This window comes from Marmota flaviventris, chromosome 10 (genome assembly GCF_047511675.1).
Source record: "Marmota flaviventris isolate mMarFla1 chromosome 10, mMarFla1.hap1, whole genome shotgun sequence".
NCBI classification, from domain to species: domain Eukaryota; kingdom Metazoa; phylum Chordata; class Mammalia; order Rodentia; family Sciuridae; genus Marmota; species Marmota flaviventris.
The window spans coordinates 124,252,206-124,278,082 of NC_092507.1; the positions used below are offsets into that span (position 1 = coordinate 124,252,206).

The window sequence follows — 25,877 nt, forward strand, 5'->3', positions numbered from 1 at the left end:
ATGACAGGAGTAAAACATCAAGAATGAAGGGTCAGCATGGATCAGCAGAGAAACTTGTTTGGACTTGTTTGGACTTTGCAGTAACTCAGTGACTTTTTAGTGCTGGTCACAAGATGACCAGAGAGTGTGTCTATGTTAGATAAGTGGATGATGTAACCTTTTTGAGTGTGGATGATGTAACCTTCTAAGTTGTGGTCATAGGATGATAAAGTAGTCAGGCAGTATGCTTATGTTAGATAAGTTAGGTATGAACAACTTGTAAAGTATATAAGCGCGGGGGAAACTCCATGTAATTGCTCACAACTAACTCTCGTCGCCTGAGAGTAAGATCGTGCAGTTGTGTGCCAGCCACCTCGTGTATTGCTTTGTGTGGTGTGCGAATAAACCAGCATTTCAAAAGGCAATCGAGTTCGTGCTTGGTGTTCGCGTACGTCGCGCTCCGGGGTCCAGTGCAGATATCCGGAAGGGAACTCCTGGTAACCAGACAAGGCTGAGAAGCCGCTCGTGACACCACCTTACCCTCCAGAAAGAAAAAGAGAGAAAGATGCACCTCAAACAGACATGGGGTGCGTGCACTTACCTCGGTGTAGAATCTCGGTCTGGGACCTCCAATATGTTACCGCTGTTGACTGGTGACGAGTTCTTGCTTCCCCAATGTTGAAGAATAACACCAAAGAAGCACGCTGAGTCAAGGTCAGAGTAGAAATTAGAAGTTTATTAAAGGACAGCAGAAAAGACTTCTCCAGGAGGAAGAAGGGGACCCAAGAGGTGGAATCCGTGGAAGTGAGGTTGTTTCCCCTTTTTATAGTTTTGGTGATGGAATGTAGGTGGGAAGGCCCGAGGGGTAGGACACAGGTGGGCCAAAGAAGTAATCTGGTCAGGAAGGACTTCTGAGTCAGCACCTTTTTGCTGGGGGCTGTTCATTAACATTTCTTTGAGGTGGACTTTGGCCTAGGGCCTTTTAGGGACTTCATTAACATTCCATGAGTTGTCCTGTGTTTTCCCTGAGTCATTATCCGCACGGCCTCCATTTTAGATTTCACTCGATATTAGACCCGATTTGCCTAACTACACTGACTACCTAACTTTAAATCTGGCTTCAGGAGGAGGGTTTAACAAGGCTAGGTATCAAAGGAATAGAATACCGGGTATTTGCCCACGATGCCGTAGAGGGAAACATTGGGCTAATGAATGCCGTTCTCAAACCACCATAGAGGGTATTCCGTTATCAAAAAACAGACAAGGACCAAGTGTTTACCCACGATATCGTGGAGAAAGACATCAGGCTCCATTGCCAAAAAACGGACTGGAGGGCCCAATGCTCCGGGGCCCCAAACCACAAATATACGGGGCAGTGGAGGAACCCAGCAACACCATCAAGGTAGTGCCCAGGACGCATTATCCATTAAATCCCTCATCAGACAAACTAGAGGGAGCGCAGGGTTGGACATCTGCGCCTCTGCCAGAGCAGTACTAACTCCAGAAATGGGAGTTCAAATCATTCCCACAGGAGTAAAAGGACCTCTTCCCCAAGGAACAGTAGGCTTTTTATTGGGACGCAGTTCTTCAACACTAAAAGGACTTATGATAAGTCCTGGGGTAATTGATCCCGATTATGAAGGTGAAATAAAAATTATAGCTAGTTCTCCAAGAGGTATATCAGTAATTTCACCAGGAGATAGAATAGCACAGTTATTAATAATACCCAGCCTACATGATAAATTTTCCAGTCATACTGTAGAAAGAGGTTCCAGGGGATTAGGCTCCACAGGTGTAGATTGGGCTATGCTGTCTTTAAATCTAGATTCTCGCCCAATGCTAAAACTAAATATTCAAGGACATGACTTTAATGGGCTACTTGATACAGGTGCAGACCTTAGCATAATATCTCGTCAAGAATGGCCAAAACACTGGCCATTACAACAAGCCACTCAAACGCTTCGAGGCCTAGGAGTGGCAACTAATCCCCATAGAAGTGCAATGGTATTAGATTGGAAGGATCCTGAAGGATGTGAAGGAACTATACAGCCCTATGTATTGGATCATCTTCCTATAAATTTATGGGGACGAGATGTCCTAGATCAATTAGGTTTGACATTAACAAATAACATCAATCCTAAAGCGCCCACTACTAGGGCTAGACAAGGCTTTAGGAAAGAAGAAAGATTAAGAGAACAAGAACAAGGTATGACAGCACCAATTCAAATAGATCAAAAAACAAATAGACATGGATTGGGTTTTCAGAAAGGGCCACTGAGACAATCAAAATTACTTGGAAATCAGAAAGACCAGTGTGGGTTCCTCAGTGGCCCCTGACTAAAGAAAAGATACAAATAGACCATGACCTGGTCAAACAACAATTAGCGGAGGGACATATACAACCTTCCGTATCTCCCCATAATACTCCCATTTTTGTCATTAAAAAGAAATCTGGTAAATGGAGATTATTACAAGATTTAAGAGCCATTAATAATGAGATGGTTATTATGGGACCTGCTCAATCAGGGATTCCCCAATTGTCTGCTTTACCAAAAACCTGGTATGTTTTAGCTATAGATATTAAAGATTGTTTTTTTTCAATTCCAATTCATCCCGAGGATAGTCCACATTTTGCATTTACTATCCCTGCACTAAATCATGAAGGTCCTGATCAGAGATATGAATGGAAAGTACTCCCTCAAGGGATGGCTAATAGTCCAACTATGTGTCAAATTTATGTTAACAAAGCAATCCAGCCACTTAGAAATCAAAATCCTAAACTACAAATATTTCACTATATGGATGATGTGTTATTGGCACATAAAGATAAAAACACATTGCTAGAATGTTATGCCACACTTACAAATTTATTAAAAAATTATAATCTAGAGATAGCAATAGATAAAGTACAATTAAATCTTCCAATTAATTATTTAGGGGTTTTATTATCCTCAACCATGGTCCGTCCACCCAAAATTCAAATATGAGTAGATCAACTCAAATCACTTAACGACTTTCAAAAGTTATTAGGAGACATAAATTGGATAAGGCCTTATCTAGGCATACCAACAGGAGAGTTGGGACCTTTATTTGATATTCTAAAAGGTCCATCAGATCCAAATTCACCCCGCATGTTGACGCCTGAAGCAAGAAAGGCATTAAAAATCATTGAAACATATATGGAAAATATGCATTTGGATAGAATTGATATAAGTTTGCCTTTATTATTTATTGTACTGCCAACAAAAAATATACCTACAGGAGTATTCTGGCAAGAAGGTCCATTATTGTGGATACATTTATCTTATTCTCCTAATACTATTCTTACTAGGTATCCTGAGGCTGTAGGACAATTAATACTCAAAGGAATAAAAGCAGCCAAGGGAGTGTTTGGGATTTCTCCCAATAAAATTATTACTCCATATACTATAGATCAAATTGATGAGTTAGCTAATGAGTTAAATACTTGGGCAATAATCATGTGTAAATCTAATGTTTCATTTGATAATCACTTACCATCTAATCCTTTGTTGTCTTTTTGGTCTAAACATCCTGTAGTTTTTCCAAAGATGACAAAAAAAAAACCCTATCATGAATGCTCCAAATATATTCACTGATGGGTCAAATAATGGTACAGCAGCAGTAGTTACCCCTGATCAAACTTTTACATTTTTAGTACCCAAACAATCAGCTCAAAAGGTAGAGCTTAATGCAGTTTTACAAGCTTTTGTGATGTTTAAAGATTCTGTATTTAATTTATTTTCTGATAGTCAGTATGTAGTTAATGCTATAGTATCCCTTGAAGATGCTGGTAGGATTTCCCCTTCTTCTACTGTTTTCTCTTTGTTTTCCACTATACAAAGTCTAATCTGGGACAGAAAAGATCCATTCTTTATAGGACATATCAGGGCACATACAGGATTGCCTGGAGCCCTTAGTTTGGGCAATGATTTAGCAGATAAATCTACACATGACATACATATTTTCTCCACAATAGAAGAAGCTATAAATTTTCATAAAAGGTTCCATGTCAATGCTAATACTTTACAAAAGTGTTTTAAAATAACTAAAGAACAAGCCCGACATATAATAAAACAATGTCAAAATTGTGTGACATTTTTACCACAAGTTAATCTTGGAGTCAATCCTAGAGGACTGATACCTAACCATATTTGGCAGATGGACGTTACACACTTGCCAGAATTTGGAAAATTAAAATATTTACATGTTACAGTTGATACTTCTTCCGGATTTCTGATGGGCTCCCTTCATGCCGGAGAAAAAAATAAAGATGTTATAGCTCATTGCTTACAAAATTTTGCCACTGTGGGCGTTCCAAAACAGTTAAAAACCGATAATGGTCCTGGTTATACGCCCACCTCTTTTAAACAATTTTGCTCATCATTTGGCATTACTCACATAACAGGAATTCCATACAATCCACAAGGACAAGGCATAGTTGAAAGAGCTCATCAAACTATTAAAATGTACTTATTAAAACAAAAGGAGGGAATTGGAAAGGGGTATATATCCCCCAAAGATAAACTTAAAATAACCCTTTTTACTCTAATCTTTTTAAATTTGGATTCATCAGGGCTTAGTGCTGCGGAAAGACATTTGTATCCAAAAAATGTACATAAGCCTAAGGTACTTTGGAAAGATATTCTAACAGGACAATGGAAAGGTCCTGACCCAGTGATAGTCTGGAGTCGGGGCTCTGTTTGTGTTTTTCCACAGGAAGAACAGCAGCCGACTTGGATTCCAGAGAGACTAACTAAAACAGTTTCTACAGACCAAAAGGAAGATGATTCGACTCAAATCCATAACAGCTGATATCCAGATCTCCAGCTTGGCTATTCTTACATCTGTGACAGTGATTAACCAGGATGCTTTTTTCAATATCTATTTTATTATTGCTTTTTCCCACATCATAAAGTTCTATTTTATTTTTGAGCTCATACAGACCTAGGTTAATGTTTTTTCTGATCAGTTTTATTTTTTGACTGTGGAGTTTTTGAACATTGCAATGGAGATTTCACCTAGGTAAAGCTACAAGGCCTTTACTATTGTCTTATGTGTTATATGTTACGTGTGCACACTTCTGTTTTGTGTTGTATGTCTGTATGTGCGTATGTCCATATATCACATATGAGGAGCACTCAAGCACATGGATCCAAAAAAAAATTTTTTTTTATTATTCACATGATTTTAATAGTTTAATTTAATTTGGGTAAACAGCTGTTGAGGATTGTTCTAATATATGAACAAATACAAGGTTAACAAATCTGTTTGTTTACTTTCACCTTTCCTTTTCATTATATTTAATAATTCTGTTCAGGATAATGTAAATTGTTCTAAATATTGTTTTCTTAGTACCTGTTGAAATGTTACATATTTTTTTTAGCATCATTGTCAAAATTCCTATTTTCATCCCAGTGCCGGTGAAGACAAAGATAAAACCAAACTACAACTTCTTCGAGAGTTATCACAACAAACCGTGTAAACTGATACATCAATGATTTATAACTCAACAAGTAATGCTCAATCAATGAGTCGATTTATTTTGGAAGGATATGGACATATTGATAGATTCCTCTGCTTTGAACTGCTTACAAAACTTGCCTGGACTATGTATCACTTGTATGCTTTATTTTGGGAGGATATGGACATATTGATAGATTCCTCCGCTTTGAACTGCTTACAGAACTTGCCTGGACTATGTATCACTTGTATGCTTTGTGATCTATTTGTTGATGCAGCGAATTATGGTAGTGCTAGCGTATCTTTGCTGATGTGTCACCAGTGATGCAATTTTTCCTAGGAGCCGTCAATTGACTTGGTGTCATGACATGTCTGTATCCTCCTCCCTTCTACTAGTGATGGTCTAATTTTGGGGGCCAACAGAGGTGAGGCAAAGAACCTCACCCCCCCACTGGTGCATAGGCCTATCCACAAGTATGGCTATATGCTGGACCGGTAGTCAGTGACGGGTATGATCCAATTGCAGTGGTATCAACCTAAGACAGGAGGCTGACGCCTAAAAGTCAGTTTTCTGATGACGGATAAGAACCATATGTTGAATTGGACAAACCTAACAGGCACGGTCCCTAGCCAGATTGCTTGTTACTTAAACAGAAGGGGGGAGATGCTAAGAGCCAAGTATATGATGCATGGCATTTTTGGTCAAAAGGTGACGCCAGCTAGCCATTGAGATGATATGATTATGTTAAGATTTGCATTCATATGGATATTGGACTCCTGCTGTTCACCTAGACCGGCTATGGGACTCCTGGAGAGTTCCCATTGGTTGGGGAAGTACAGTAGGAGGGAGTTCCGGGGGAGGAGCTCTCTGCAGGTCAGAGAGGAGGCCGTGTGGGTGGAAGAAAAAATTCTTCCCTGGCGGTACCGGACATTGGCGGCAGTTTCAAAAAATAAACTTTGTTCCTGCTTGAGTGGCTCGTGATTTTGTGCCCAGCCAGACTGCGGCAATCTTGGATATTGTTTCCTTTTGGCCTATTTTTAATGTAGGCTGCACACATCTAGGTCTATTACCAGATTATCTCATTTGATTTTTTTTAATATTTATTTTTTAGTTATAGGTGGACACATATTTGTATGTGGTGCTGGGGATCCAACCCACTGCCTCACACATGGTAGGCGAGCACTCTACTTCATTTGATTTTTGCAACAATTGTATGAGTACTTAACATTCTCTTATTATCATTCTTATTTTTTTTTCCATATGACTCTTGCAAAACTAAGACCAAGGAAACTGAAAGAGCTGACTGTAAGTCAGATAGAAGGCAACTGGTGGCTCCAGGACTGGAAAGATGTCCTTCCCAAAGACAGACAACCCCAACGTTTTTGCGGTAACATCAGGAATTGCCCCTCGTTGGGAAGGACCTTTTAGTGACCTCCAGCTCCAAATCGTTATGGCGGTCAACAGGCTGGTCGTAACCTTTAACCCTTTAGCTCCTGTTTTACCAATGATCCACAGCCTCAGCCCCTTTTTAAATATTTTATAATATTCGAACACAGGGTCTCGCTGAGCTGCTCAGGGGCTCCGTAGTTTGCGGAATCTGGCCTTGAACTCGCGATACTCCAGTCTCAGCCTCCCATATGCGTGGGACAGCAGCCCGGCCTCCCCGCGCCCCGCCGCGGGGACTCTTGAGATGACTCTCATGCTCCCGGCCTCACGGGGGCGCCTCCACTCCCCTTCCCAGGCCTGATAAAGGTTTCCTGCGAGGGGAGCTGCCTGTGGGGTATGCAGAGACAAGAACGCGGCTGGCCGGGTGCAGCTCCTGGGTATGCGTCAAAGGTGACGACTGGCAAAGCTGTTGACAGGGCTGAGGGACGCGCGGGCCTGGTCCTCAGGGCTCGCGGGGTGCGCGGAAGGACTTCCCTGACCGGGAATCGAGCGCGCGACGCTGCGGGGAGAGCGCTGAATCCTCGCCACGACGCCCCGGGAGGCTGACTGCGCGACCTTTTCCTTCTTGGTAAAGGTACTTTTTCTGAATGCTCGGATCTCATATTAAAAGGTCTTTCCTGCGACTAATAAAAAGGCCCCACCGACCGGAGAACTCTGCCGCAGAGAGCGGCTCGGCGCACGCGTTCTCATAGGCGTCGGACCGCCCTTGCCGCTGGGCGGATCCTGAGGCTTAGCGCCGGACACGGAAATGGGCAGGTCGGGGTCCTTGGGGACGCACCCCGGCGTGTATCTCCCTGGTGGCGACGTGGAGCGCGGTGGCCCGCGGCTGGCCGAGGGCGCCCGGCCACCGAGTTGTCTTCAAGAGGAAGTAAACAAAAGGCGGGGCACCGAGAGGTGGCACGGCTGCCGTGACTCGGATTCGAACCGAGGTTGCTGCGGCCACAACGCAGAGTACTGACCACTATACGATCACGGCGCGCCACAGGCACGGGCCAGGTGGCGGCGCTCGCCCTGGTGATGATGGAGAGGCCGAGATCCACGTCCTGCGCCCTGGCCGCCGTGCAGGGGGCCTGTGCCCGGAGCGCGCAAATGAAGGCCAGCGCCCTCGCTGCAGCTCCGCCGCGACCTCGGCACCGGGCTCCCCGGAAGTCATGGGCGTCACCGCCCCCACCTCTCCCGCACCCGCCGGCCACGCTCTCTGCCCCCCGCCCGGACCGCAGCGGAGCTGAACGCGGGGAGCGCGAGCCCAGGGACGGCCGTCGGGGGGCGGGCCGAGCAGGCAGGGGGCGCCCGCGGTCCAGGCGCCGGGAGTGGGCCCCGGGCGTCTGCGGGACGCGGCCGCTGGAGCAGCCGGGGAGGGCGGGGGGAGGCCACGCGGGTCTTCTGGCCTGGAAATGCCGCCGGCCTGGCTTTCGCTGTGGGCAGCGCGAGGCTCGGGCTCAGTCTTGCGGCCTTCTCTGTCCGGGAGAGCGCCACCGCCCTCCCTGGCGCTTGGCCACCTGAACCACTGGGTGTGGGGCTCCTGAAGGGACAGGGCCTCGCAGGAGGGGTCCTGAAGGCCGTCCACCAAGGGTGCTGGGGTGTCCGGGAGAGCCTGTCCACGAGTGGGCAGCGGGTAAGGGCGGGAAGAGGGAGAGGAAGCAGAGGTGGGAAGGCGGCCGGTGAGGGCCGCGCGTTTGGGGTCCCGGCGGTGTCGGCGTCGGAGTCCGAGTGACCTTGGTTTCGGTTTTCTTTCGGAAAAGAGCGAAAGGAAGCGCCGCCTTAGGTTGGGGCTGAGGTGAGGACAGGGAAAGGAGCGCAGGGGAGCGCAGGGGAGCGGCCCCCCGCAGCCCAGCCGGTGGCCAGGGCCTTCAGGCGCCACGAGGCCCGGGCAAAAGAGGTTCCCTGACCGGGAATCGAACCCGGGCCGCGGCGGTGAAAGCGCCGAATCCTAGCCACTAGACCACCAGGGAGGGACGGTGTCCTGCCCAGGTGCGCCCCCTGGTACTGGCTGCTGTCCACGGAGGCACTTGTGAGACCCAAGGCGCCCCATGGGAAGGCTGGAGGCGTGGGAGCCGGGCGACTCCTCACTGCCACAGCGCAGCCGCCACCGCCCTGCCGCGGACGCCTCCCACCCGCCCAGGCCTGGGCGCGTCTCTGGGCGGAGGCAATAGCTTTAGTGACACAGTTTCTGCCAAGAGAGGCACAGATAGGACAGGAGAAGGAGTCATCACTTGGCCCTTGTCATCCCATGGGCATCTCTTCCTGCCTGGCATTTCTGAGCCACTTGGCTCAGACACTTGGCTGGGCCACGGTTCTGTGTGCCATCTGGATAGGCTGGTAGTGACACTCGGTGTGACCACGACCACTGTAATAGATGACATTAAGGTTGTGGACAAGGTGTAGAAGTGAAATATAGAAAAAACTGATTTTGACAGTGGTTGTCCCCCTTCCACTTCTACCTGGGTACACTATTGCTGCGTGGTGTCATTTGGACTGTGATGTAGCACAACTCATTTTCTCATATATGGAAGTTTCTCAGAAAATTAAAGACACCACTGCCCTAAACACAACCCAGAAATTTTGTTTGGATTTATTTCCCTTGAAATGTGAACACATATATCCCCAAAGGATGCTACCAAAATGCTCACACCAATCCAAGGGAGCCGCCCCTTCCCTAGGTGTTAGATATTCCATTTTCTTCCAGCACTAAGACCCCCATTAGCTACAGCAATTTATGAGAGCTAAGAGTTTGTATGGAACAGGAGGACCATTGCACATTGGATCATCCTCACCATAGGAACTGTACCCAAGTTTGGCAGGTATGGACAATGTTGCAGATGTGTGTGTGTGTGTGTGTGTGTGTGTGTGTTTATATATATTCCAAATATTGGAAGGGAAAGTTGAAAAATCTCTCAACCTCAAATATCAGGACAGTAGGCAATCAAAACAGACTAATGGCATAGATTAGAGGTCACGTACCACCAAACAGAGAATGGGTCCCTGTCAACCACAGCCCCACAGAGATCATCCCCAAAGTTCACTCCATGACACCAAAGCCAGAAACCCACAGTGATGCCACTGATGCAACAAAATACTGATGGCAGAAGGAGAGGAAGAGAAGAGCCACGTTTCATATGTAAGCACTGACGAGAACTGCGCAAAGCCACCTGAGAGTCTCAGGGCTCAGGTCTGCCCAAGGTGCCTGCTGGGGGCAGGGTGCCACTGGCTCCAACCCTGGGCCTCAGACAGGCTGCTTTTTTAGGACGTGGCCACTGCTGTTTCCCCGCAAGGAATAATATAGAGGTAGTCTTCGGAATGCTAATTCCCCATTGGCACTGGAGGGAGGACTGGCATTTGCTGGTTTTCCTTCATACTAGAAAAGTCCAACCAAGATTTGATAAGAAAACAGGACCGTGAGAAAGGGAAAAACCTGACAGGAAGCACCCAGATTTCCTCCTTGCTGTAGTTTGGATCTGGGATGTCCCCCAAGCTCATGTGTTGAAAGCCTGGTCCCCAGGGCACCAAAGTCCAGTGGTGGGGCTCCTGGGAAATGACTGGATCACAGGGCTCCGATCTCCTCGATGGATTAATTCATTGTTGGGTTTGGAACTGAGGGACTATTGGGAACCCATTGAAACTGTAGGAAGTGAGGCCTAGTTGAAGGAGGTAGGTCACTGGGAACATGCCCTGGGTGGGTATGTTTTCTTCCTGGACCCTTCCTCTCTTTCTCTGTCTCTCTCCAGCCCCCCACCCGCTCCTTGCTGGCCATCATTAGGTGAATAGCTCTGCTCTGCCACACGCTCCCCACCATGATGTTCTGCCTCACCACAAGACCACAATCATGGGGCCAAGCAACTGTGGGCTGAAACCTGTGAAACCGTGAAGCACAATAAATCTTCTGTCCTCTAAGCAGATTTTCTCAAGTGTTTTGTCACCACACGGAAGAGCTGACACCCTCCCTTTGCACAGGTGGCTTGGTAGAATCCCGCAACAGAGGCCAGTCTTCTCTTGACCTGAGTGATTAGGTCACTACCAAGAAATGATCATGGTTACTGGAGGACTCTAAAATATCTTGGAAGTTAAGCTGTGCAAAACATGCAACAGCATATCTGTGTGTGATGTCCACTGGGGCCTGCTGATGTGGCCCTCCCCCCAGGCCTTAGCACTGCCCCTCCTGGAAAATCATGGATAGGTAGAAGAAGAGAAAGTCTACCACCCTGGCAAGTTCACAAAGAAAGGGCGATTGATAGAGTTGGAAGTAACGTGGAATATGATTTGTCATCGTTCCTGGGGGAGATAAATTTGTAAAATATACAAAAATTAGAAGTATCAGGTAAACACTGTGATGTAGCAATTGCATGGCCAGTTCTCTGCACCACGGAAATGAGGTAGTGGTACAAGAATGATGGGCAGCATTATTTTTCAACATAAAATCTCGAACCAACCCAATTTCAAAACCATTTGGAAATGGTCAATGAAAACTGCAAAAACTAAGAAAGAAAGGTTTTTTTGTTTGTTTGTTTTGTTTTGTTTTGTTCCTTTTTTAAAGGAAGTGGACAATCATATTGGGGATTGCACTGGTGACGCCCTCTTGGGGCTAGGGTACTAGTGTACCTGTCCACTCTGCTGCTGATGAAAAACAAGAAGAGAACCATCCCAGACCTCAGTGGTGGCAGGCTGTCCAGGAAGGCAGAACAAGGGTGAGATGGCCCTACACTGCAGGGTGGTGCGATCCCTAGCGCCCTGCGGTTGCTAAAGAGCTGATCGGAGCCTAAAGCGACGACCGGGATAGAGCTGTTTGCCAAAGAAGGAGGCTAAGCGTCCCTGGGTGGGCTCGAACCACCAACCTTTCGGTTAACAGCCGAACGCGCTAACCGATTGCGCCACAGAGACCCGCTGGGTCCTCTGCTGGGAGTCCATAGGGCCCAGTGCACACTAAGCCGTTTTCCCCAGGCAACGGGCCGCGGCTCCTGCAGAATCCGGGGCAAATTCCCAGAGCTCAGAAAAGCCGCCCGATCAGCGCGGCCAGTTGGAAACCTGACCATCGGCGGATTCCGAGGCCAGAGGGCAGCAGAATGGCCTCCACCCCGAGCTGCCAGGCGCTGATTTCAAAAGCTGACGCCCGGGAGACGCCCGCTGGGCTCCGGGGTCGAGGCTTCTTCCTCCTCCTGCCCTGAGTGGGCCTGTCCCCCCCTAGCGCGCCGCCCTGGGACGGGCGCAGGGTCAGTGCTTTAAAGGACCCTGAGAACGGAAACGCGAGCGTTTGATCCCAGGCCAAGGTCTTTGCACGAAGCCTCCACTCGGCCAAGTTTCTAGGCCTCCGCGGAGGCGAAAGCCGGGAAGGCCCGGTGCACACACTAAGGAAGACAGGCTTAAAAAATTAAAAAAAAAAAAAAAAGAGGATCGAAAATCTGATGAAGGTGGCAATAGTATAGACAGAGCAATCCCCAAATCCAAATCTAGGATCCCAGTGGAGACAGGATACTGATGTCTATCTCAGGTTGCTGATGAAAGGGTTCGCCTTAGTCGTCCTGGCCTCCTGTCCCTGGGAATTCAATGTCTAAGTGTCTCAGGTGCCAGACCGCTATGCCATCAGATATTGTAGGAAGGCCTGGTGGCATGATGTGGCAGGAGGAGGTCGTGCTCTGTAAGTGTCCCGCTGCGTGAGAGCCGGAAGGAGGCTAAAAGAAGTCGCTGGCGTCCCTGGGTGGGCTCGAACCACCAGCCTTCCGGTTAACAGCCGAACGCGCTAACCGATTGCGCCACAGAGACGCAGCCCTAAGTCTCCTCTCTAGGTGGTGGGGAGGAATGACGACGCGCCCTAGGGTTTGCAGGGCGCCGGACCAAGTTCCGACGCCAAGAGCATCCAGAGATGCTCTGTGTGGTGCTGCGGACCGGACCCAGCGCCTCCCACGTGCCAGGCTCCGCTCTAGCACCAGCCCAGCGCCAGCGATTTTTAGCATTTATTTTGCTAACAGTAAATGACTCCAGTGTAACACAGGCTAAAGCGCAGGGATCTTCAGTGCGGGAGCACGGGACTTTTGACAAGAAGTAACCATCTCTTAGATGAAGTGATACAAAATTTCCTTCATCCTGGAAAGTCCATGGAGCCCCTTTTAATGTTTTATTTGGTGGGGTGGGGGGCGATCGCTTCTTTCATAGGGCGCAGCACGTCTGTTGTAAGGTTGGGAAGCTCTTCTCCAAAATTTACGGAGATGGCCCATGAGGTGAGGATTATGTGGGGCATTGGTGGTTCAGTGGTAGAATTCTCGCCTCCCACGCGGGAGACCCGGGTTCGATTCCCGGCCAATGCACGCCTTTTCTTGGCGCAGCTCGGAGCCCTTCTTTCACCTTCCCTCCACTGGTCTCCAGCAAACCCTGGTCATAAAGACCACAAAGACCACGACCTCAGGGTCATTTCCCAATTGCCACACAGGAAGGGATCTCGGCAGGCACAGGCTGACTAAGCAGTGTCGGTTTGCCTGTCCTCCGCTCCCTCCCGTCTGTGCTCTGCAAACCCGCGCCACCCTTTTTCCTCGGATCTGGAGGCTCCTGCGCGCAGATTCACTTCCTGCACTTGGTCAGGGCACTGGACAGATCACTGGGTCCCTTTTCCTTGCAGAAGAGGACCCGAAAGGGAACGCCCGATGGCAGGGCCACGGGACCCGGAGGCGCGGGAGGCGCGGAGCCCAGACCCGCTCGCGCCGCAGGTTCTGCGCGGGGCCGCCTCCGGCCGGAAAGCCGCCCCTGTGTCTGGTGGCCCCGATCAAAGTCAGTCCGCGGCGTCTGGGCAAAGTTCAGGGTGGCCCAGGAGCGCGGCGTGGGGGACGCCCTTCTAACCCTCCTGCTTTTGCCCCCCGACGGGCGCCCTGCCTTCTGCGCAGAGTTTGGATCCCCTGGGGCTCTGCAGCCCAGCCCCCCCCCCCCGCATGGCCTCGGGCCACGTGGGAGGAGCCCGGGACAAGCCAAGCTGCGTCCTGTCTGTGGACCCCGCCTGTTTTCACCTTCTCTTCGCAACCAGTCCAAGTGCTGCCCACTCCAGCGCACTGGCCAAGGGCCACCGGTCCTTTACTCTCTTGAAAGGGCCTCGGGAAGAACTCGGAGGGAGACGCCAGTGACAACAGAACTGAGTAGAATTGGCTCCAGTCTGCGGGGAAGCTCTCCTGCCCTGCTCCTCCTGTCCCCCCACCCCTCCTCCTGTGCCAGCCCCCTGTGCCCCTCCTCCTGCCCAGCTCCTCCTGCCCCTGATCCTTCTCCTCCTCTTCCTCCTGCCCTGGTTCCCCCTCTCCCTCCTCCTCCTCCTCCTGCCCCAGCCCCCCCGCCCCTCCTCCTGCCCTGCTCCTCTTGCCCCTGATCATTCTCCTCCTCTTCCTCCTGCCCTGGTTCCCCCTCTCCCCCCCCCTCCTCCTCCCCTCCTCCTCCCTCTTCTCCTGTACATCCTCCTCCCCCTCCTATAAAATCCTGCAGGCTCCGTTTCCTTCTTTCTCCTAACTCCCTCCAGGGTTGATTCTGAAAACCTGGGCAGCAACCCAGATTATTTCAACACCCCCGGTCATTTGTTGGTTTTGGTACTGAACTAGAACTTGCCTCATAAAATAGTTAAGTTGTCCCTTGATTTAAATTTTCTGGAAGAAACTGTACATGGAATTGGTATCACACACACACACCGGTCTCTCTCTCTCTCTCTCTCTCTCTCTCTCTCTCTCTCTCTCTCTCTCTCTCTATCCTGTCCTAATTAGTAGAATTAATTAAAAAAAAAAACAACTACCTAGACTTGGTGCTTTGTTTACCAAGCTTTTGAGCTGTTGATTCCAGTTTTAAATACATGAATACTTAAATAGACTATGTCTCCTTTTGTATATACTGCTTTGATTCTATCGATAAATTTCTATAGATTGTATTTATATTGATAGTCCAAAATATTGAATTCCTCTTGAAATGTTATTTTGATGCATCTGTTATACTTCAGTGTGGTTTTAATCACCCAATTCGGGGTCTCCAGCTGTCTTTCTGTTAGTGATTGCTTGTTGAGCCCCGTTGTGTATGGTTTTTCTTCCTTTAACTTGGTTGAGATATATTTTATGGGCCATTTAGGGCAGATCATGGTTGGGAATAAAAGAAGTACTCTTTAAACCTCAGGTGCATCCTATTACCTGTTGGCACTTCCAGTTTAACCTTACCCTCTTTGACGTTCTACCTGCTGGATCTGTCAATTACAATTTGAGAGAGGCTCAAGTCTCCAACTAGAGTGTGCATTTGTCTATATCTCCTTGCAGTTCTTTCAGGTTCTGCTCGACACATTCTGACACTCTCCTGTTAGGGACATGCTTATTAAGGATTGTTATATTTATCTTCTTGGGGAACTGACCCCCTTATTGTAATATAATATCCTTCTTTACCCACAATGATTTTCTTTGTCTTGAAGACAAAGAAATATTGGCCTAGTTTCTGTCTCTCCAACTTTTTACTTGTAATTTATCTTCCCATTTAAGGGAATGTTGCTTGCTGGGCACGGTGGCCCATGCCTTAGTCCTTAGTCTGAGCTCCACTGGAGGCTGAGGCAGGAGGATTGCTTGATGCCAGGGGTTTGGAGCCACACTGGACAACGTAGTGACAACCTAACTCTTAACCTTTTTAACAAGTCGGTTTCTGTTTTGGAAGTTGGTCTGTATGCCAGAAGGTTCCATTGTGATTAGAGCAAGAAAATTCAAGATGAACCACAAAAGGAATTTTTCTTCAATGAGTCTGACATGGCGATTTATGAATTCCTCACTGAGACAGAGAGTAACCAGCCATAATGATGACAGAGAGTGGTGCCTATGCCCAAATTTTAGTCAATTTCTTATCAATGAGAGTGAGGGGTGCCGCAGTCTGGCTGGGCACAAAATCACGAGCCACTCAAGCAGGAACAAAGTTTAATTTTTGAAACTGCCGCCAATGTCCGGTACCCGCCCCCCCCCCCCCAAGATTTTTTCCACCCACAGCAGCCTCCTATTGGACCTGCAGAGAGAGCTCCTCCCCCCGGAACTCCCTCCTACTGTACTTCCCCAACCAATGGGAACTCTCCAGGAGTCCCGTAGCCGGCCTAGGTGAACAGCAGGAGTCCAATATCCATATGAATGCAAATCTTAACATAATCATATCATCTCAATGGCTAGCTGGCGTCACCTTTCGACCAAAAATGCCATGCATCATATACTTGGCTCTTAGCAACATTCAAATGTCATCATAGATGTGTAACGACATCCAGAGAAACTACTGACTACCACAAGGATCTCACTTCCACCCAGAAAATGTGATGAAGTCACCTTTTGGCTCAGAGCAGCAGAGGACACCTTCCCCGGAAGTTTCCAACATGGGCCACATTCGCTGCCTTAGTTCACCAGTTTCTCATCTGAGGTGACATTTTATGCAAACTGTCATATTATTTTCTTTTTCTCGGCCTTTATACAACTCTCTGGGCCCACCATGACCCCATGATTGTCAGGGTGACACTTGGGACTCCTGAGTTCCTTGGACACATAGTATGTACTACACTTCACCTGAGCCACCCTGTGATAAAGATGTGTCACCAATGCAAGATTGGGGTGCCCGAAAACTCTTTCATGTATGTTTGGGATTGTTTGTGTGTTTGTAAGAGGAGGGGAATATGTTTTTTTTTTTTTACAATGAATATTTGTTGAATTAAAATAAAAAGCAATCAAACATGTTTAATATTTATATTGATACTCAAACCAGACCATACTCACCTGCGTTTCACTCAAAATCCACCATACATGGCCTCACCAGGGAGCAAGGCTCTGACACTTAGACACGTTGTTTTCCTGAGAGTTGGCCAAGCTGACTCCATTCCAGAGTCTGTATCAGGACCCTACAGTTGGGCTGGGCATGGTGGCCCACACCTGCAATCCAGGCAGCTGGGGAGGCTGAGACAGGAGGGTAGTGAGTTCAAAGCCAGCTTCTGCATAAAGCTAAGCAACTGAGTGAGATTCTGTTTCTAAATAAAATTCAAAATAGGGCTGAAGTTGTGGCTCAGTGGTGGAGTGCCCCTGAGTTCAATCTCCAGTACCACTCTGCCCCAAACAAACAAAAACCCTACTGTTGGATGGTTTTTATTTTATTTTTTCTATTTATTTATAAATAGAAATATATAAATATATAAATAGAAATATTTATATATTTATCTATTTCTACAAGCTGGATGGTTTTAGAAATCCCCCAATGTAAAGGAATCCAAGAGCACTCATTCCAGGGTATGTGTACCCAAGTTCCCTTACATTTTATACAGTGTTTATGTGAACAAAACACTGCAATATTAAATAGGTACAAATATAGTCAATAAAAATTGATAAGGCATCTCAAAATAATCTGTATGCATTGCAGGAAAGCTCCTCTGGCCTCAGTTGTTAAAAGGAAACCTGAGCACATTATAATTTAAAGAGCAGGAGAAGTAAAAGAAAGGTACTGGGGAGTGAGATTGATGGCGTTCTGTGCAGGCACAAATGTGCCACAATGAACCTCTCTACTAGGGATAACTCTAGTGCATCAATACACAGTTTAAAGAGCTTATTTGAGCATTTAGTGCTTCAAAAATGGGGCTGACTATAAACAACTTAGCACTCTGCTGGGTGTGGAAACAAAGGAAAGGTGACAAATGTTCATGGGAAGCAGAAGAAAGACACATGTTTGGGTGTTTTCCCAGGAAGCTGCCTAGCTAGAGACGAGTTGGCGGTTTCTGCCTGGGAGGGCTCAAGCTCTGTGTCACTGTCCACACCTGGCCTTGGCTTGCTCATGTAAGAAGGCAAAGCTCCAGGCCTTCACCCTCATAATAGCATGTCAGCAAAACAACTTTGTGCAAACAGTTCCTCCTTTCCCCTCTGCTAAGAGCCAAGTATATGATGCATGGCATTTTTGGTCGAAAGGTGACGCCAGCTAGCCATTGAGATGATATGATTATGTTAAGATTTGCATTCATATGGATATTGGACTCCTGCTGTTCACCTAGGCCGGCTAAGGGACTCCTGGAGAGTTCCCATTGGTTGGGGAAGTACAGTAGGAGGGAGTTCCGGGGGGAGGAGCTCTCTCTGTGGTCCGAGAGGAGGCCGCGTGGGTGGAAAAAATCCTCCCGGGCGTTAGGGGACATTGGCCACAGTTTCAAAAAATAAACTTTGTTCCTGCTTGAGTGGCTCCTGATTTTGTGCCCAGCCAGACTGCGGCAGAGTGTTCCCTGCGAGTGTATTCCAGGGAGTCAGTGTGCGCACTCTGTTTCTGAATCCTGCTACCTGACTTCAAGTCTGGTGGGACGTTTTGTCTAGCTTGGATACAGTTCATTTTCTGGATTTCTGCTTCCACATCCTGATTTTTGGTCCAGGGAAGAAAGCTGCTCTGAGCAAGGTCTCCACCAGATCCCTACTGTTCCTCCTGGTCCCCAGTCATTTGTGCTAGGCATCTGTCACCTGCGTTGCCAGCTCCTCATGAAATGGAGTCCCTGTGGCCAGGTTCTGGGAAAGGCCATGTCCACAGGGGATTGGACATATCCAATTTGGGTGACTAAACCATCCTCAGATATCTCCCTATCCCTACCACCAAGGTACCCAGAGAGCCAACAACGACCCCTACTCATCCCTGCCAAACCCAGTCCTCTTGTGAACCTCAGCGAAGATCTCTTGCACTGAAAATGTGGTGGCCACCAGATCCTCTGCCCTGGACACCTTGTAATCTCACCATCTTTTGGGTAAATTGTTCATTGGAGAAGTTGTGATGGCATCAGCTTAGGTGTGATTGTGTCCTACTAAGGGAGGGATAGTTTTCCAAGTCCTGTGTCTTGGACGGAGAGCTTATTTAATTCTGGGTGGTCATTGATTTTTTTCCCCACTTGTTCTTTTTAGTCATTCATGACAGTAGAGCACATCTTGACGTATTTATCCAAAACTGCAGTGCATCTTACTCTCATTAGCATCCCAGTCTTATGGTTATACGTGCTGTGGAGAGTCACTGTGGTGTATTCATATATGTACATAGGAAAGTTATATCAGGTTCATTCCACTATCTTTTGATTCTTTATATTCAGAATTTCTAGCTCTGACATCCCCATCTTGGACACTGAAGGCCATGGTGACAGCTGCTGTGCAAGTGACTCCAGGAAATCTCAGAAAAAGTGATGTTCCATTCACTCCCATGGAGCACACTAAATCTACTCTTTTTGTGATGTTTTGGGATCCACGTTGTTGAATGTCTCATTAATCTCTTTTATTGCATGGCTGTGTTTTACTGGCTGAATGCATCACAGTGTAACCATTAGTTCTCTATGAACATTTAAGTTACTTCCAGCATATCTCTCTCTCTCTCTCTCTCTCTCTCTCTCTCTCTCTCTCTCTCTCTCTCACACACACACACACACACACACACACACACCATGTATTAACAAGAAATCCTGTTTGTGGGCATGTTTTGTAAACTCCATTTTAAATTCCTTATTCTTCAATACTGTGAATGAATATTACAACCAAAAATACCAACTCATTCAAATGTTGTGAAAGCAGAAGTGATAGGAAAGTGACCAGGACACTTGGAACAACCAAGAGGTCTTTATTGCGGTGGTGTCTGATTGACAGGGGGGAGAGAGAGAGAGAGAAAGAGAGAGAGGGGGGGGAAGGGAGGGGGACAGGGGTCAGATGTGGATTTCCATTGCACCAGAGGGATGAGGGCTGAGTGTTCACCCTTGAGTGGGGCTGAGTGCTCACCCCTGAGTGGGAGCTGAGTGTTCACCCTTGAGTGGGGCTGAGTGCTCAGCCTTGAGGCAAACAAGCGATAAGGAAGCAGAGAGACAGGGGTCTAGTGTCCAGCCCACTCTGCAGCTAACAAGAATCCTATGCACTTTTCTTTTGTATTTCAATATTAAGGGGAGAGAACTAAGCTTGGAGGTTGTTTCCTTCCAGCCTAGGTTTAATGCAGGCTGCACTAGATCATCACATTTGAGTCATGCAACAAATACACGAAGTACTTAATATTCTTTTTTCATAAGACATTTGCAAAATTGAGGCATAGCACATTCATAGAGCCAGCCCACAGGCCACTGGTGGATCCAGGACCAAAAGAATGAGCTTCCCAAAGGGGACAAAACCTAATGCTTTTGTAGTAATGTCAGTTTGTCTGACACTATCCAAGTGAGGCAGGAGAAAGGGTAAAAATGGGCAGGTAGGAGAGTTGGACTCTTTCAGGTCAGGTTTTTATTCAGTAGGGCTGAGAAACTACAGACACAAGGGAGGCTTCATCCAGGCCAGGCCTACTTCTGGGTTAGGAGAGAAAAATAAAACAAAAACACACTAACTGATAAGACAACAGAAATTAGTGCTGCAAAGTGTACAACATCACAAGCGATGGGACGTAATTTTAGCCAACAAGCTTGTCAGGGAGAGCGCGAACGCAGTCCCCACTACCACAAATTATGCAGTCGAGGTTCCCACATTTGGGGAAATCGCAGAGGTCAGCACCTCCGAGGTGTAACGGAGAAACTTCGCCCTGGGAAGACCACCTTCCTGATTATGGTATTTCCCCTGCCAGGTAAGTATGACTCGCTCGCCTGCCCTCGCAGCGCAGCCTCCCTTGCCCTCCCCTGTACACACACGGTCACTGCACAGCCGCAATCCCGGGCCTCCTTAGTCCTCACGCACAGCGAGTGGACCCTGCTTAGAGCCGTGCGCTTGCTCCCACAGCACAGCAAGTGGATGGCCTTTGTGCTGCAGGTGCCCGCTCAGCAGCCCCCGCGCCCCCTTATCTACATACGCCCGCCCCTGTGATGACGTCACAGAAGGAGCCCCGCCCCGGACCTGCGCCTCGCCTTCGGTCCCTCTGCCGCTCCCTGCCCTCAGCGGTCCACTCGGCCGAACCGCGCCCCCGCAGCCGCTGCGGGAAGTGCGCGGCCGCTCCCTGCTTAACTCGCGTCCCGCCGGGGGCTCGGGCGGTGCGCGGCGCCCCTTCTCCCGGAACGTGGGTTCGTTGTAATAGAACTTCTCTCCCCAACCCCGACCTGCGCCCCAGGATGTGAAGGAGAAATGGCTCCCTGGCACCGCCCCTCCTCGGTGACCCTTTGTCTCTTCCCGGCGGGCCCGGGTCCGGTGGCCCCGGACCCAGGAAGTCCACTCGTGTCGGACAGGACTTCCCCTGGGCAGTGGAAACGTGGAAAGGCCAAGAAGGAAAACGAGGCGGTGCAGCAATCCCCGCTCAGCAGGGGAACTGGCCACCGAGGCAGGGACCGCGGCTTAGAGGGAGATGGGAGGCCCTCGGAGGGACCCCAAAAAGGACCCTGGCACCAGCCCTGTCGGTGGACCCTCCTGCGCTGAGAAGGCGGCGGCCACCACCCCCGAGAAAGCCCGGGGCGCTCTCAGCACGACGCGTCAGCTCCGCCGGGGGAGCGCCTCGCACTCGGAGGGTGGACGGCTGGGCCTTTGCTCCGAGGACACGCTGCTTTTATTCCAGGCGGTCAAGAGCCGACCAGTGACCGCCTAGAATAAAAGCAGCCTGGCTCCCACGTGTCCCCGTGGACACCGAAGGTCGCGGTGACAGCCGCTGTGGAGGTGACTCCGGGAAATCTCACTCCGGGTCCGAGCTGGGCACAAAGCCGGACCCCTCCAGCGAGCGCTGGCGTGGAGGTCCTCGCCCGCGGTCTGCAGGCCTCTGTGCACAGCCAGCTGGGCTCCAGGGAGAGGATGCGTCCGACCACCGCAGGGTGGGAAGGCGACTTCCTTCTCGCTGGCAGAGGAGCCTGGAGCCTGGCGGACCCCATCACTGCGCAGAGCGTTCTGCAGGTGCGAGAAACGTGGTTTCTACAGCTCGCAATCTGCAGCTCCCTTGAGGAGCAAGCCTACCCTACATTGAGGGGTTTCCTGCAAGCAGATCACTGCTGCGCAGAGAGGAGGACTGTACTCTCCCTTCGAAATCCCCTGCCTTAGAAAAGTGATGAAACTTAAACAAAATCATCATGTTAGTCAGCTTTTAGGATCTGTGATGGTTTCAGTCCATGGTCAGTGGATTTTTTTTTTTTAACCTGAAAAAGGCAGAAAAATTGTGCAGAAAGATGAGGCAGAGAAAAGTTGCTCACCCTCTGGAAAACAGAAACAGGAAATTGTCAAGGACATAGTCCCCAAGGGCATACCATCAAGGACTCACTCCCTTCTACTAGGTGCCACCTTCTACAGGTTCCACCACCTCCCAATAATGCCATTGAATGATGAATCCATCAATGGGTCCATCCACTGAAGTTAGAGCCCTCGCAATGCAGTCACTTCCCCCAAATTGGTTCACCTCTGAACACCACTGCTTTGGGGGGCCAAGCCTTCAACACATGAGCCTTTGGGGACGTTCCAGATGCCAACTAACGATCGGTTTTCATCACGTCCTGTGTTAGTGCGCTGTTCCACCCACAGAGCCAGAGCTGACGCCCAGTGAGTAGGTGCAGAGGACCTTGTCGCGGCCACAGCCCACGAACTGGACACCAGAGCTCATCGTTTGACCCCTACAACAGGTCAGTGGCCTCAGAGTCCTCATTTTACATATGAGAAAACAGACAAAGACGTTAAGTAACCTATCCAGGCCACTCAGAGGAGAATTCAAACTAGGAATTTGAACCTGAGGCCGCCTGCTCCAAAAGACATGTTCAGAACCACTGTGTGGATACTGCTCCGAAGAAAAGAGAAATGATCTTGAAAAGAAATGTAACTATGCATGTTATTCTGTTTGTATAAATACCAAAAGAAGAATCATAAGACAGGAATAAAAATCCCCAAATATGCTCAAGGTCCACCTTCCTCCCTGCAGTAGTCTGGCTAGGCACAAAATCACGAGCCACTCAAGCGGGAACAAACTTTATTTTTTGAAACTGCCGCCAATGTCTGTATGCCCGGGAAGATCTCTGATCCACACATACTGCTTTCTCCTGGAACCCCCAGAGGAAGTTCCTCCCCGGGAACTCCCTCCTACTGTACTTCCCCAACCAATGGGAACTCTCCAGGAGTCATGTAGCAGGGCAAGGTGAACAGCAGGAGTCCAATATCCATATGAATGCAAATCTTAACATAATCATATCATCTCAATGGCTAGCTGGTGTCACCTTTCAACCAAAAATGCCATGCATCATATACTTGGCTGACTCTTAGCATCTCCCCCCTTCTGTTTAATTAAGCAACAAGCAATGTGGCTAGGGACCGTGCCTGTTAGGTTTTTCCAATTCAACATATGGTTCTTACCCGTCATCGGAAAACTGACCTCTAGGCCTCAGCCTCCTGTCTTAGGTTGATACCACTGCAATTGGATCATACCCATCACTGCCTACCGGTCCAGCATATAGCCATACTTGTGCATAGGCCTATGCACCAGTGGGGGGCGTGAGGTTCTTTGCCTCACCTCTGTTGGCCCCCAAATTTGGCCTTGGTGCCGGTGGGGGGGTGAGGTTCTTTGCCTCACATCTGTTGGCCCACAAAATTAGACCATCACTAGTAGAAGGGAGGAGGATACAGAAATGCCACGACACCAGGTCAATTGACGGCTCCTAGGAAAAATTGCGTCACTGGTGACACATCAGCAAAGATACGCTAGCACTACCATAATTCGCTGCATCAACAGATAGATCACAATGCATACAAGTGATACATAGTCCAGGCAAGTTCTGTAAGCAGTTCAAAGCAGAGGAATCTATCAATATGTCCATATCCTCCTAAAATAAATCGACTCATTGTTTGAGCATTACTTGTTGAGTTATTAATCATTGATGTATCAGTTTATACAGTTTATTGTGATAACTCTCGAAGAAGTTGTACTTTGGTTTCATCTTTGTCTTCACCGGCACTGGGATGAAAATAGGAATTCTGACAATGATGCTAAAAAATATATATATATATGTAACATTTCAACAGGTACTAAGAAAACAATTTTTAGAACAATTTACATTATCCTGAACAGAATTATTAAATACAATGAAAAGGAAAGGTGAAAGTAAACAAACAGATCTGTTAACCTCCTATTTGTTCACATATTAAAACAATCCTCAACAGCTGTTTACCCAAATTAAATTAAACTATTAAAATCACGTGAAGAATAAAAAAAATTCGGATCCATATTCATGAGCGCTCCTCATATATGATATATGGACATACGCACATATAGACATACAACACAAAACAGAAGTGTGCACACATAACATAGAACACATAAGACAATAGTAAAGGCCTTGTGGCTTTACCTAGGTGAAATCTCCATTGCAATGTTTAAAAACTCCACAGTCAAAAAATAAAACTGATCAGAAAAAACATTAACCTAGGTCTGTATGAGCTCAAAAATAAAATAGAACTTTATGATGTGGGAAGAAGCAATAATAAAATAGATATTGAAAAAAGCATCCTGGTTAATCACTGTCGCAGATGTAAGAATAGCCAAGCTGGAGTTCTGGATATCAGCTGTTATGGATTTGAGTCAAATCATCTTCCTTTTGGTCTGTAGAAATTGTTTTGGTTATTCTCTCTGGAATCCAAGTCGGCTGCTGTTCTCCCTGTGGAAAAACACAAACAGAGCCCCAACTCCAGACAATCACTGGGTCAGGACCTTTCCATTGTCCTGTTAGAATATCCTTCCAAAGTACCTTAGGCTTATGTACATTTTTTGGATACAAATGTCTTTCCACAGCACTAAGCCCTGATGAATCCAAATTTAAAAAGTTTAGAGTAAAAAGGGTTATTTTAAGTTTATCTTTGGGGGATATATACCCCTTTCCAATTCCCTCCTTTTGTTTTAATAAGTACATTTTAATAGTTTGATGAGCTCTTTCAACTATGCCTTGTACTTGTGGATTGTATGGAATTCCTGTTATGTGAGTAATGCCAAATGATGAGCAAAATTGTTTAAAAGAGGTAGAAGCATAACCAGGACCATTATCTGTTTTTAACTGTTTTGGAACGCCCACAGTGGCAAAATTTTGTAAGCAATAAGCTATAACATCTTCAGTTTTTTCTCCGGCATGAAGGGAGCCCATCAAAAATCTGGAAGAAGTATCAACTGTAACATGCAAATATTTTAATTTTCCAAATTCTGGCAAGTGTGTGACGTCCATCTGCCAAATATGGTTAGGTATCAGTCCTCTAGGATTGACTCCAAGATTAACTTGTGGTAAAAATGTCACACAATTTTGATATTGTTTTATTATATGTCGTGCTTGTTCTTTAGTTATTTTAAAATGCTTTTGTAAAGTATTAGCATTGACATGGAACCTTTTATGAAAATTTATACCTTCTTCTATTGTGGAGAAAATATGTATGTCATGTGTAGATTTATCTGCTAATTCATTGCCCAAACTAAGGGCTCCAGGCAATCCTGTATGTGCCCTGATATGTCCTATAAAGAATGGATCTTTTCTGTCCCAGATTAGACTTTGTATAGTGGAAAACAAAGAGAAAACAGTAGAAGAAGGGGAAATCCTACCAGCATCTTCAAGGGATACTATAGCATTAACTACATACTGACTATCAGAAAATAAATTAAATACAGAATCTTTAAACATCACAAAAGCTTGTAAAACTGCATTAAGCTCTACCTTTTGAGCTGATTGTTTGGGTACTAAAAATGTAAAAGTTTGATCAGGGGTAACTACTGCTGCTGTACCATTATTTGACCCAGTGAATATATTTGGAGCATTCATGATAGTGGTTTTTCTTGTCATCTTTGGAAAAACTGCAGGATGCTTAGACCAAAAAGACAACAAAGGATTAGATGGTAAGTTATTATCAAATGAAACATTAGATTTACACATGATTATTGCCCAAGTATTTAACTCTTTAGCTAACTCATCAATTTGATCCATAGTATATGGAGTAATAATTTTATTGGGAGAAATCCCAAACACTCCCTTGGCTGCTTTTATTCCTTTGAGTATTAATTGTCCTACAGCCTCAGGATATCTAGTAAGAATAGTGTTAGGAGAATAAGATAAATGTATCCACAA

The 25,877-nt window shown here is 47.3% G+C and overlaps 6 non-coding genes across 6 annotated transcripts; 1 reads left to right on the forward strand and 5 right to left on the reverse strand.

Moving 5' to 3' along the window:
* Nucleotides 1-7,811: 7,811 nt before the first annotated feature.
* Nucleotides 7,812-7,883, reverse strand: Trnah-gug (transfer RNA histidin (anticodon GUG)). Its single transcript has one exon. It is a non-coding gene; the product is annotated as a tRNA-His (tRNA).
* Nucleotides 7,884-8,787: 904 nt separating this feature from the next.
* On the reverse strand, nucleotides 8,788-8,859 carry Trnae-uuc (transfer RNA glutamic acid (anticodon UUC)). Its single transcript has one exon. It is a non-coding gene; the product is annotated as a tRNA-Glu (tRNA).
* Nucleotides 8,860-11,708: 2,849 nt separating this feature from the next.
* Trnan-guu (transfer RNA asparagine (anticodon GUU)) lies at nucleotides 11,709-11,782 on the reverse strand. Its single transcript has one exon. It is a non-coding gene; the product is annotated as a tRNA-Asn (tRNA).
* Nucleotides 11,783-12,587: 805 nt separating this feature from the next.
* Nucleotides 12,588-12,661, reverse strand: Trnan-guu (transfer RNA asparagine (anticodon GUU)). The gene has a single exon. It is a non-coding gene; the product is annotated as a tRNA-Asn (tRNA).
* A 471-nt stretch (nucleotides 12,662-13,132) lies between these two features.
* Trnag-ccc (transfer RNA glycine (anticodon CCC)) lies at nucleotides 13,133-13,203 on the forward strand. Its single transcript has one exon. It is a non-coding gene; the product is annotated as a tRNA-Gly (tRNA).
* Nucleotides 13,204-20,297: 7,094 nt separating this feature from the next.
* On the reverse strand, nucleotides 20,298-20,460 carry LOC139707508 (U1 spliceosomal RNA). Its single transcript, XR_011709064.1, has one exon. It is a non-coding gene; the product is annotated as a U1 spliceosomal RNA (small nuclear RNA).
* Nucleotides 20,461-25,877: the final 5,417 nt, after the last annotated feature.